General features: G+C 42.6%; 1 non-coding gene across 1 annotated transcript; it reads left to right on the forward strand.

The window, feature by feature from the left end:
* Positions 1–10,124: 10,124 nt before the first annotated feature.
* On the forward strand, positions 10,125–10,231 carry LOC121441259. Its single transcript, XR_005973444.1, has one exon. It is a non-coding gene; the product is annotated as a U6 spliceosomal RNA (small nuclear RNA).
* Positions 10,232–10,660: the final 429 nt, after the last annotated feature.

The following is a 10,660-nucleotide window of genomic DNA, read 5'->3' on the forward strand; positions in this document are numbered from 1 at the left end:
CTTTTAAAAATTAGTCTTTGGATGGAAGCATTCACTTTATTCAGCACTGTGAATGGCCTATTCCTTATTTTGCTCACTGAATCTTTGCATCTATTATATTAAGAACTGTATTATAGAAACATTAACTTCAGTCATTCTTCTCCACTAGCTCATTGGCTTCACCTCTCCTACAAGAAAATCAAGTCCCCCACTACAGGTTAAGATTAATGCTCAGAGCCAGGCGATGGTGGCGCACGCCTTTAATCCCAGCACTCGGGAGGCAGAGGCAGGCGGATCTCTGTGAGTTTGAGACCAGCCTGGTCTACAGAGCTAGTTCCAGGACAGGCTCCAAAGCCACAGAGAAACCCTGTCTCAAAAAAAAAAAGATTAATGCTCAGAAGCAACCCAAGTGAAGTCCTTGACCTTGAGGCACCAAAGTCTAGTATATTTTCAAAGGAAAGAAATATCTTGAGGTAGCCTGTAGAAGAGGAACAGAAGCTTAGGGAGTGGGACTCTTCCTGGATGAAAGAGTAAACTCCTTTTGATCTTATGATGTCCTAGGTGCCCAATGTCACCAAGAAACTTGTAGGTTTGATTGTGACCCTGCCTAAGGAAGAGTTCCTCTTGTCTTCTCCCTCTGCAGTCTCTAGGGTTTGTGTACACACTTACTTGTACACACCCCACTTCCTTGATCAGAACAGGCTCAGCCAAGATCCAGGACTTCCTATCTCTTGTTTATGCCTAAAGGAAAAAACATAGTACCAAAAATTCAACAAGGCCACATAGAGGTCATTGTGGTTTCTTCCTACACTCAGCCCTCAGGCCTTATCCTTAGCCACATCAAAGTTTTCTTCTTTTACCAAATCTAAGCATGTCGGCTGTAACCTGGGAACCACTCCACATTGAGCCCTGTGAGGTGTTCTTTTACAAATACAAAAATATGATCAACCCTCTTCTGTTGCTAGAACAACTATGCTGAACAGTAGGTTCCCCAATGTCCTTAAATAAGTTTCTGTTCATCTTTCCAACCCTGGGTTTATTCTGTGGCCCTGGGTTTATTCTTTGGTCTCTTTCGTCATGTTATGGAAGGAATTTCAGAGGTGAACATGGAGCCAAAAAAGGGGGTTGTAAGGATTTGTTTATGCGTGCGTGTGAATATTTGTGGGACAGTGTGCACACGTATGTGAGTGTTCACATGGGTTACCTGTATGTAAACACAGACATTGCACGCATCTATGTATGTATGTAGATGTAGACATGTATGTAAATGGGCAGGATTGTTCCAGAAATGACCTGTGGGATTGCAATTGTGTGGGCTGTTCCTAGCAGTGAGTTTGTGCTGTAATATAGCGCGCAAAGTTCGTTATTTCTGTTGGTTAACTTAATCCTGACAGCGGACTGTCCCTACATAATGGTAGCTATGTGGGTATGAGTCTTTGGGATCATCTTACTTCAGCCTCAGGGGTTTCTGGGAGCATAGGTCTGTGTCAACACTTAGGCACGCTTACCTTGGTTACCCCAAATCTCCAATTAGACTTAAGCCCCTCTCAGCAGGTTGGAAACCACGTCTGATACTGGAAACTTAGCTAGCAACTCAGTGCTGGTGAAGTCATGGATATTAGAGGAGGCTCTACAACCACCACTTTACGAAGTCAGTATAATTCCTACAAACAATCTAAACATTTGTTCTTATAGCCACAGCTAAGTGTAGTCTTCCCCCCTCAGCAAGGAAACTTCTCTTTGCAATCGATGGAGACCACTACAGAAAACCACAACCAATTAAAATACTGAGTAGTGCAGCCCAGTTCCAATGGATACATCTATGGAACACTCCTGTACCTAAGGCCCAAGGAGCATTGCAAATGAGGGAGTGGAAAGACTGTAAGAGCCAGAGGGACAGTGAATTTGCTCTAAGATTGTGGCTCCTAGTAATGTCAGAAGCTACATATATAAAGTCTTACAAGCAAGACAGCTCAATCAGGAGCTGAACAGGGACAGCACCAATGGACTTGTCAAATTGGATCGGGGGGGGGGGGAAGCTTATGAGGACTCAACCCCAAAGAACTATGGGCAACAGAGGAAAACTAGGAGCGGGAGAGCTTGTCTTCCTTAGGGAAGAGCATACCAATTGGCTGTCCAGTACCAAAGGATCATCTCTGAAAACACATACAAGTAACATATAGACTGAGTAGGTTATATGTAGGAATAAATATGTACACACATATACAAATATACATTTAACAATAATCAATGGAAAAAGAGGCCATGAATTTGAAGGAGAGCAAGGAGGACTATATGGGAGGGTTGGAAAAGAGAAAATGGAGGGGATAAACATAATTATAATTTCAAAAAAGACAAATGTTTAAAAAAAGAAAGCCGTATTTAGAAGTTTTTGAATATTTTGTGGACCGACCGCCAGCCCTCCTGTCCCAGGGGGTCCTCCAGCATCCAGGTTCCTCACAGTCTGGAAGCGATTAGGCCCTCTCTGAGATGCTCCCATCGCATATCTTTCTGCTCTTCCACCTTGGCTTTTATCCTTTCTGCCTGAGTGACAGGCGTTCTCCCTTAAAAATCAATAACATGCAGTGGGGGCTATTTGTTTAAGAAATGTTGCTTCAGACATTGAGTACCATTTATAGGAAAGGGGCCCCAGGGATGTCAGACAAGCAGTCCTGAGAGGGACAGAGAGACAGGCAGCCGATAAAAGAAGCCGGCCCAGTCCTGGTGTTTTGCTGGGGCCAGGCTCCAAAATGCTCAATCATGCAAGCTGTTTTTGTCTCATCTACTCGGGAGAGCGGGTGGATGGAGGGACGGCCATGTGTCATGCTGAGTCACCAGGCAGTGTGCAGGTATGAGTCCTAACGGGTCAACCTGTCAAGCCAAAACTGCATCGAGAGCTGGGAGTTGAGGGTACCTGCTGGCAGCTCTTCTTGAGAATTGCTTTGCAGGGTATACTCTGGAGGCTGCCTTGCGGTCTTCGGTGGTGCTGGATATCTGGGCTGTGTTATTCCCCTTCCCCCACCATGGCTCCAGTTTTTATTGGGCAGTGCTAGTCTAAGGGATATCCTAATGTGTGTCCTTGAAGTCAGCTAGTTGTATTGATAGATTCTTTTGTTTGCCACTGTACCTTTGAAAACCTTTCTTACATTTGGAGGTTGACACATCCCTTCAGCTACTATCTGTCATGATGACAGAAACGCTCTGACTTCCCCAGCCTCCTTTGTAGCTAGAGACCAGGGCTCAGCCTATCACATACACACAAATTCACATTGGCTTGGGAACAAGCCACCAGGCGGAGGGTGGCAGCACTGACTTTCTGAGGAGTGTGTTTCAGTATTAGTTGGTGAGTAGTGCCAGCTATTTATGATGGTGCCAGATACTGGCTGGTTTGAGTATGGTGGTACCCAAAGGCTGCAGAAGCCCCAGTCCTTGGACTTACATCTGTGGGCTTTGTTCATTATTTCATAGTTTCTATGCTAAAAAGGATCCTGCTGTCTGTAACCACACACACACACACACACACACACACACACACACACACACACACTGTTTTGTGATTTTTATATATTAATCCCCAAATAGTACTTCAAGCAACTAATGACTCCTGCTTTAAGACCTACTGTGTTTTCACCAATATGATAGCTGAAGTGATTCATAAAAAACTATGAGCCTTAAATGCTTCATCCCAGTGACTTAGAGAGGCGGCACATGGTGACTGACATTGTGGTGCTAAGGCCTTCCCCAGAGCATAGGAAAATAAGTTCTGAGTCATCTCCAGCATGGAGTAAACACTCCACTCATTTCTTTTGAAATCTGTTTTTTCTACATGAATTTTGCCTTTAGATATTATGTTTAGTGCTGGAGAACTGTTTGGTGGACATTTGTGTATGCCTTACTTGGAAAAAAATGTTTTTTTTTTAAAGTTCAAAAATATAAATAGACTCAGAGTGTTTGGAAGCATTTCAGTCAGTGTGACCTCTGAGCATGTGCATCTCGGAAAGACTATGTCACAGCCTTAGCCTCCTGCAGCCTCCCCTTCTGCACCTTCATTTCCCTTTCTCCCACAAGCTTTGCATGGAGATGAGCCGCTTGTCTTCTAATCCAGGCTTGCATTGTGGTTTCTGTTTCTTTGTTTAACATTCCATTTGAAATATCTAATGGAATTAACTATCCACTCTCTTTGTTGACATCTGTTTTCAAATTATCCTTAAGACTAAGGCTAGTCTACACACACACACACCACACACACACACACCACACACACACACACACCACACACACCACACACACACACACACCACACACACACACACACACACACACCCCACATACACACGAGTCACACACAAGATCCTAAGTCTCCCCCTGTGTCTGAGTTTGCCAGTCTATTTCCCATATGAGCTTCCAAAAGCGAAGTGAGAGTGTGCAGGGGAAAGGAGGTGTGTTAATGAGCAGGGTTACTTCTGGGGGGTCCTCTGTCTCATCCTTGCTGAGGAGTCTCCGCGCATGTCAAACAAAATCCAACAGTTGCACTGAGGGGCAAGGCAGTTGGCACAATACCTACCAAGCACTGTACTGACATCGCTAGCCCTTCTGGTCTGCTCTTCATGGATTGGGAATGTTATAGTAGCCTTAAAGAGTCTCAGGCAGGGAGAGCCAGGTGACAGAGGCAGGAATCTACCAGTGTGGGGGCAGCTACCCACTCAAACTATAAATTAGTTGCAGATAGTCCAAAAGGGATCGACAGAGCATTGCAGTATCGAGCACATCTAGATACCAAACTCTCCCCTGTGAATTCTGTCATGGATTTTATATTTATTACTAAATACCTAGTATGTTCCCAGCATATATTTTGGCATGACAACACAACAGCGAATGAAGCGCATGTAAACCCCTCCATTCATAATGTGTTCTAGGGACTACTCTGGATGAGTGTTAAATTCTGCTCATCACAAATGCTTACCAGATTTTCAACCGTTTATACATTTCTTATAATCTATTATCTCCTTACCGTTTTGCTAATTGGATGAAATCGGGCATTTGTTCTTTAAAAAAAAATTCTTGGTTAAAATAATTTCAAGGGGGCTGGAGATGTGGGTCCGCATTTAAGAGCACTTGCTGCTCTTTCTGAGGACCTGAGTTTGATTTCCAGAGAATATGTCGGGTAGCTCTCAACCACCTGCAACTCTAGTTCCAGGGGAATCTGATAGCCTCTGCTGGTCTCTATGGGCACTGTTTTCATTGCAGAACCATACACATATAAACACAACTAAAAATAAAATCTTGAACATTAATTTCAAAGAACGCTTAGATTGGGGCAAATTCTTCAAGACAACTAAAGCATAAAAAGGCAAAGCATTCTTCAGAGATGCACAATTGACTCAAAGTCTCTGATTTCTTCATCTGTTTTCCTAATACTGCATTGACAGGGACTGGCTGCTTTATAAAGAAAGCAAAAAGAAACTTGAATGCACCACTAGGTTGTGGTAGGAGTAAAAATTGATGAAAACTTTCTGCTAATAATTGGCATAAGCATAAAGACCCTTAGAACTAAACACTGTTATTGACATAGCAATTCAGCTTCTAGCAATCTACACTAAGAAAATGTTCAGAAAATTGTGCGAGATTGATATAAAATGAATACTAACACAATCATTCAAAAAGTGTGCTTTCAAAGAATAGGGTATGGTAAAATATAGTATTCCATATAGTGAAAAAATGAAGATCTATGACTCGATATACTGAGTGCTCTTATTGTTTTCTCAGAAAGATCCATATAAAGAAAAAAACAGAGCTGGGTGCTTGGGCTGCATGAAACCCTTATTCTATTTTACAAAATTGTATTTTCCACAATGGACATGTGCTACTTTCATAATCAGAGAGGGCAAAAACAGCCTAAGCCCTAACCTCAATGTATACCTCTAAACATTGTGATTAGTGCTGGAGAAGTGTTCAGTAGGCGTGTGTGTGTGTGTGTGTGTGTGTGTGTGTGTGTGTGTGTATGTGTGTGTTAGTTGTAGAAAAAATTATACTGTTCAAAATAGGGTCCATGATGAACATAAATCTCCCAGTATGAGTAGCTTTGGAGAGTGAATATTTGACAATGCCTTCCCTCAGGGCTTTGTCTCCCCTTCCTAGAGTTTCAGCTCACTTCTGCCCATGCGCATGGGAGGAGGAGTTGGGGCGCCTCATCCGTATCCTGCTCATATACCCATGCTCCGTGCTTTCTATGTCTTTGTTTCTTCCCTCCCCATCAGCTTCGCCCTCCACCATGTTCCTTTTGGTTCTTCTTATTGTAGCCGAATTCCATGCTGCTGGCTTTCAGCCTTCCTCCTCACTCAGTTCCAGCAGCATTATCACATCTCCTCTTACCTCCTGTGTTTGTTCTTAAGAATTGCCTGTGGGATTAGAAACTTACCATAAAGATGAAAGAAAATGAGCCGTCCATTAAATATATCACCTTTGGACTTTTTAGAGATGTCAGCTTTGCCAAACACCACAGGAGCCCCTGCCACTCTATGGTAACACTTCCCCAAATGCATGCTGTCTTTCACAAGAAACTAAAGAACACAGACCCTCTTCTTCCCGTCCCCCCCCCCCCGAGACAAGGCTGTTGTTTTTGTGCCCCAGGTTGCTAGCATGTGGGAATGTTGTGGTGTGAGAAAATATCAACACCCTAAATGTCGAGTGCCCTTGTTTTCCACCAGTTCTGAAGGGGCCATTAATCATTCTCCATCCTTGCATCCTTCCGCTGTCTTTATTAGAGAAGCTGTTCTTATAATTTCTGTGGAGTATCTGTGGGTGGTGCCTAACCTTTGACATTGCCCATGTAGCCTGACTGATGGAGGAATAGTCGGGAGAGTCTCCTAGCATCAGCCTGGATAGAGAGTTCAAGGGCATCAGAAAAGGTTCTGTGGTCAAGTGCAATCAAGCAGAAGGTAATAGAGATGTGGGGGGGGGGCAGCCTAAGGCTAATTTTTTCAACCTTGGTAGTGGGGTATTTTTAATTCTTTGCTTAAGGAAACTCTGAAAGCATCTTCTTTCATTTTCCTCTGGGCCAGGTTATAAAAGGTTCACTCTGCACACCTCTCACTAGAAAACCGCTGATAGCAGAAGCATGACACGTCATTCCTGTTGGAACCTTGCAGTATCTTTCACCCACAAACACCTTGCTCTACTCAGTGGAGTTCAGTGATGGAAACCAAGAACTTGTGAGTCATTTAAACAGAAGGGGTCTGACTTTAGAGAATCACATGTTCTTACACTGTAGGGAGTAGTGCCTAAGCAGGAATGTGTGTCAGAAGATCATAGGCATGACTGGCCCAACACACTCCCACTTCTTTTTTTCTTCTTTAGTTTTTCGAGACAGGGTTTCTCTGTAGCTTTGGAGCCTGTCCTGGAACTAGCTCTTGTAGACCAGGCTGGCCTCGAACTCACAGAGATCTGCCTGCCTCTGCCTCCGGAGTGCTGGGATTAAAGGCGTGCGCCACCACCGCCTGGCTACAATCCCACCACTTAACAGCAATCAGCAAGGTGATCACCTAGACTCCAATGAAACAGGCTATCTAGGGAGCAAAAGATGCTCCTGCTGCCTCTGCATAACCTGGAGAAACAAGGAAAACAGTGAGAATATGCTACAGGGACACTCCAAACTGCCGAAGGGTACAGACACAGCAGAGGCGTGTTCTCTGTCATCCATGTGACTTCTCACTGGTAAAACCTATACCCCATGTGTACAAATGAGTTGAAAAGGGGCTGAAAAGTATGGACTCAGCCCATGTATGGGTTCCACATCTCAAATTCAATCAACTGTGGATCAAAAACTTTGTTTAGAAAAAATGCATCTGTACTGAACATTCCTTAGACAGTATAGTATAACTACTTAAAAACTTTTGATTACATTTATTTTGTGTGTGCACACATTATATATGGACACACACACACATATGGGGGCATGAAAATGCCACGTTGTACCCATAGAAGTCAGAAAAATATGTGAGAGTCAATTCTGTCAATTCTCTCTTTCCTCTATGTGGGCTCCAGGGTTAAAACTCAGGTTATCAGGCTTCAGCACAAGCACCGTTAGCTGCTGGGCTATCTCGTTGCTTCCCTTTGCCATTTTAAAAAATTACATTTATCTATGTATGGATTTATTTAGCTGTGTGTGTGCACACACGCATGTCATAATACATGTGTGGAAGTCAGAGAGGACAATTTGCCAAAGTCATTTCTCTGTTTCAAAGATGTGGATCACAGGAATTGGGCTTAGGTCGTCAGGGTTGGCAGCAAAGCACCTTTACCTGCTATGCCATCTTGCTAGCCAAAATGTAACTATTTATATAGCATTGGTATTGTGTATTTAAAACTATCTGGAGATGATTTAAAGTATATGGGAGGATGTGCACAGTTTATATGTAAGTACTATTGTATTTTTAATATTGTATTTTCAGTAAAGAGTTTGATTATCTTAAGATTTTGGCATCTAGAAGGCTGTCGTGTATCTTAAGATTTTGGCTTCTAGAGGATTATCCTGGACAACTCCTCTGTAGCTACTGAGACACAAATATATTTAACTTTCTAGAGTTTTTAGTGCAGTAAGACATGAAGGAGATGGGAAAGGATGTCATATACCAACAAATCACAAGCATGTATGTTGTTTAATGGGCAGCTACTGCTTATTAACTCAGTCCCAAGCGGCCCTCTAGGAATGCTTTGTCACCCCTCTGATGACGATATGAGGAGTTGTTTTGCCAATTTCCCATGTATCAGAGGCTTTGAAGTCCTTGGCACAGTCACAACCATGTCAACAATACACACTCACTCAGGACTTCACTCACTCCATACAGAACTAGTTCGTAGTGGTCACTAAATAAATGGATCCCTATGACTATGCTAACACTTGCCAAGTGTATATCATGAAGGATTCAGTGAGCATTTTGTTGACTAACCACATGTGATTTTTCAAATGTCTTGATGGTTACTTCTGGACTATCTTTATGACATTTGTTTATTTCTGGAAATAGTAGACATTTAAGTTTAGAGGTGAAGGATTGCAGGCAGGTGGGAGCTGTGTCCCACAAAGGACAGTGGACTACTGAGGTTACTCTTGTAAGAAGCCGAGGAAGGGAGGTTGGAGACAGCAGTGGTGTAGCAGTTAAAGAAGAGGTACTGAGAAGAAAGCAAACTGAGTATAGCGTCAGAGACCAGGAAAGACCATTGGTAGAGGATGGGAGGTCATGGGGAGAGGTGTAAGGTGAAGGTTGGGGAGTCTCAAAACGGGACAGTACAAAGAGTGAATGGCGGAGATGGAGAGAGAGACAAATGTCAGCTCGGCGAAGACTTGGCCGTGCACTGAACTACAGGACACTCTGCTCAACACTAGTAACTTTCAAAGTCTCCTTTGTTTTAAATATCCTAAAAGAATTTTAAAATCCTAAATTTAATATTGAAATTGATGTTGGAGACAAGGAGATTGACATGAGATTGAGGCTAGCCTGGTCTATATAGTGATTTCCAGGATAACATGGGCTATAGAACCAGATCTTGTCTCAAAACCAAAATAAAAACTACGATCTACTAAAATTCAATATGTAAAACATACATTTATACATAAAAATTTTGAGATAGGAACTTTTTACTGTTTATCTGGCCTTGACCTTGACCTTGTGATCCTCTTCCCTCAGCCTCCTCCTAAGTACTGGTATAGCTTATCATTCCTATATTCATGAGGACCTGCAATGTTTTATGTATGCATGGTATTGTTCAATCAAATGCTCATCACTTCTCCCTGGTAAAATTTGGAGACACTTTTGTACATTTCAAAGTCTATATTATTGTTATGTGTAGTTACCATGCTAAGCAAGGAGCTATTCTTTCTTATTCAGCTGTGAGTTGGTGGCCATCATTCCATCAGTTTACCTTTCTAAGATCTACAACAGGACAGCTAATAGATATTAAGTCACAGTTAAACAGGAGCAAGTAGTAGCTCACTTCCCCAGCTTTTACTCCACTAGTACTACAAGCCCTAGCCTGGACAATTGGGAAAAATAAGGGATATCCAAATTGAAGAAATAAAAGAAGCCATATTGTCCCTGTGCATAATGTGAACCTAGGAGACTAAAATCTCCACCAAACAATTGATTAGAGTGCTCGCTTCGGCAGCACATATACTAAAATAGGAAGGATGCAGAGAAGCTTAGCATGGCTCCTGCGCAAGGATGACACGCAAGTTCGTGAAGCCTCCCATGTTTCTCCTCAATAAAAGAATAGATAAGGAAAATGTGGTACATTTACACAATGGAGTACTACACAGCAGACAAAAATAATAACATCTTGAAATTTGCAGCCAAATGGATGGAGCTAGAAAACATCATATTGAGTCAGGGAACCCGGACCCAGAGAGACAAATATCACATGTGAGTTAAAAACCACTTATGAATGGTTTTTAAACATAAAGCAAAAAAAAGCCTACAAATAACAATCCCAGAGAATGTAGACAACAATGAGGACCCTAAGATAGACACACATGGATCTAATCCACATAGGAAGTAGAAAAAGACAAGATCTCCTGAGTAAATTGGGAGCATGGGGACCATGGGAGAGGGTAGAAGGGGAAAGGGAGGAAGGGAGGGGAGGGTAGAAAAATGTAGAGCTCAATAAAATCAATAAAACAAATCAAATG

The sequence above is a fragment of the Microtus oregoni genome, unplaced genomic scaffold (assembly GCF_018167655.1).
Source record: "Microtus oregoni isolate MIOR12 unplaced genomic scaffold, Mior012 000074F_004, whole genome shotgun sequence".
Lineage (NCBI taxonomy): Eukaryota > Metazoa > Chordata > Mammalia > Rodentia > Cricetidae > Microtus > Microtus oregoni.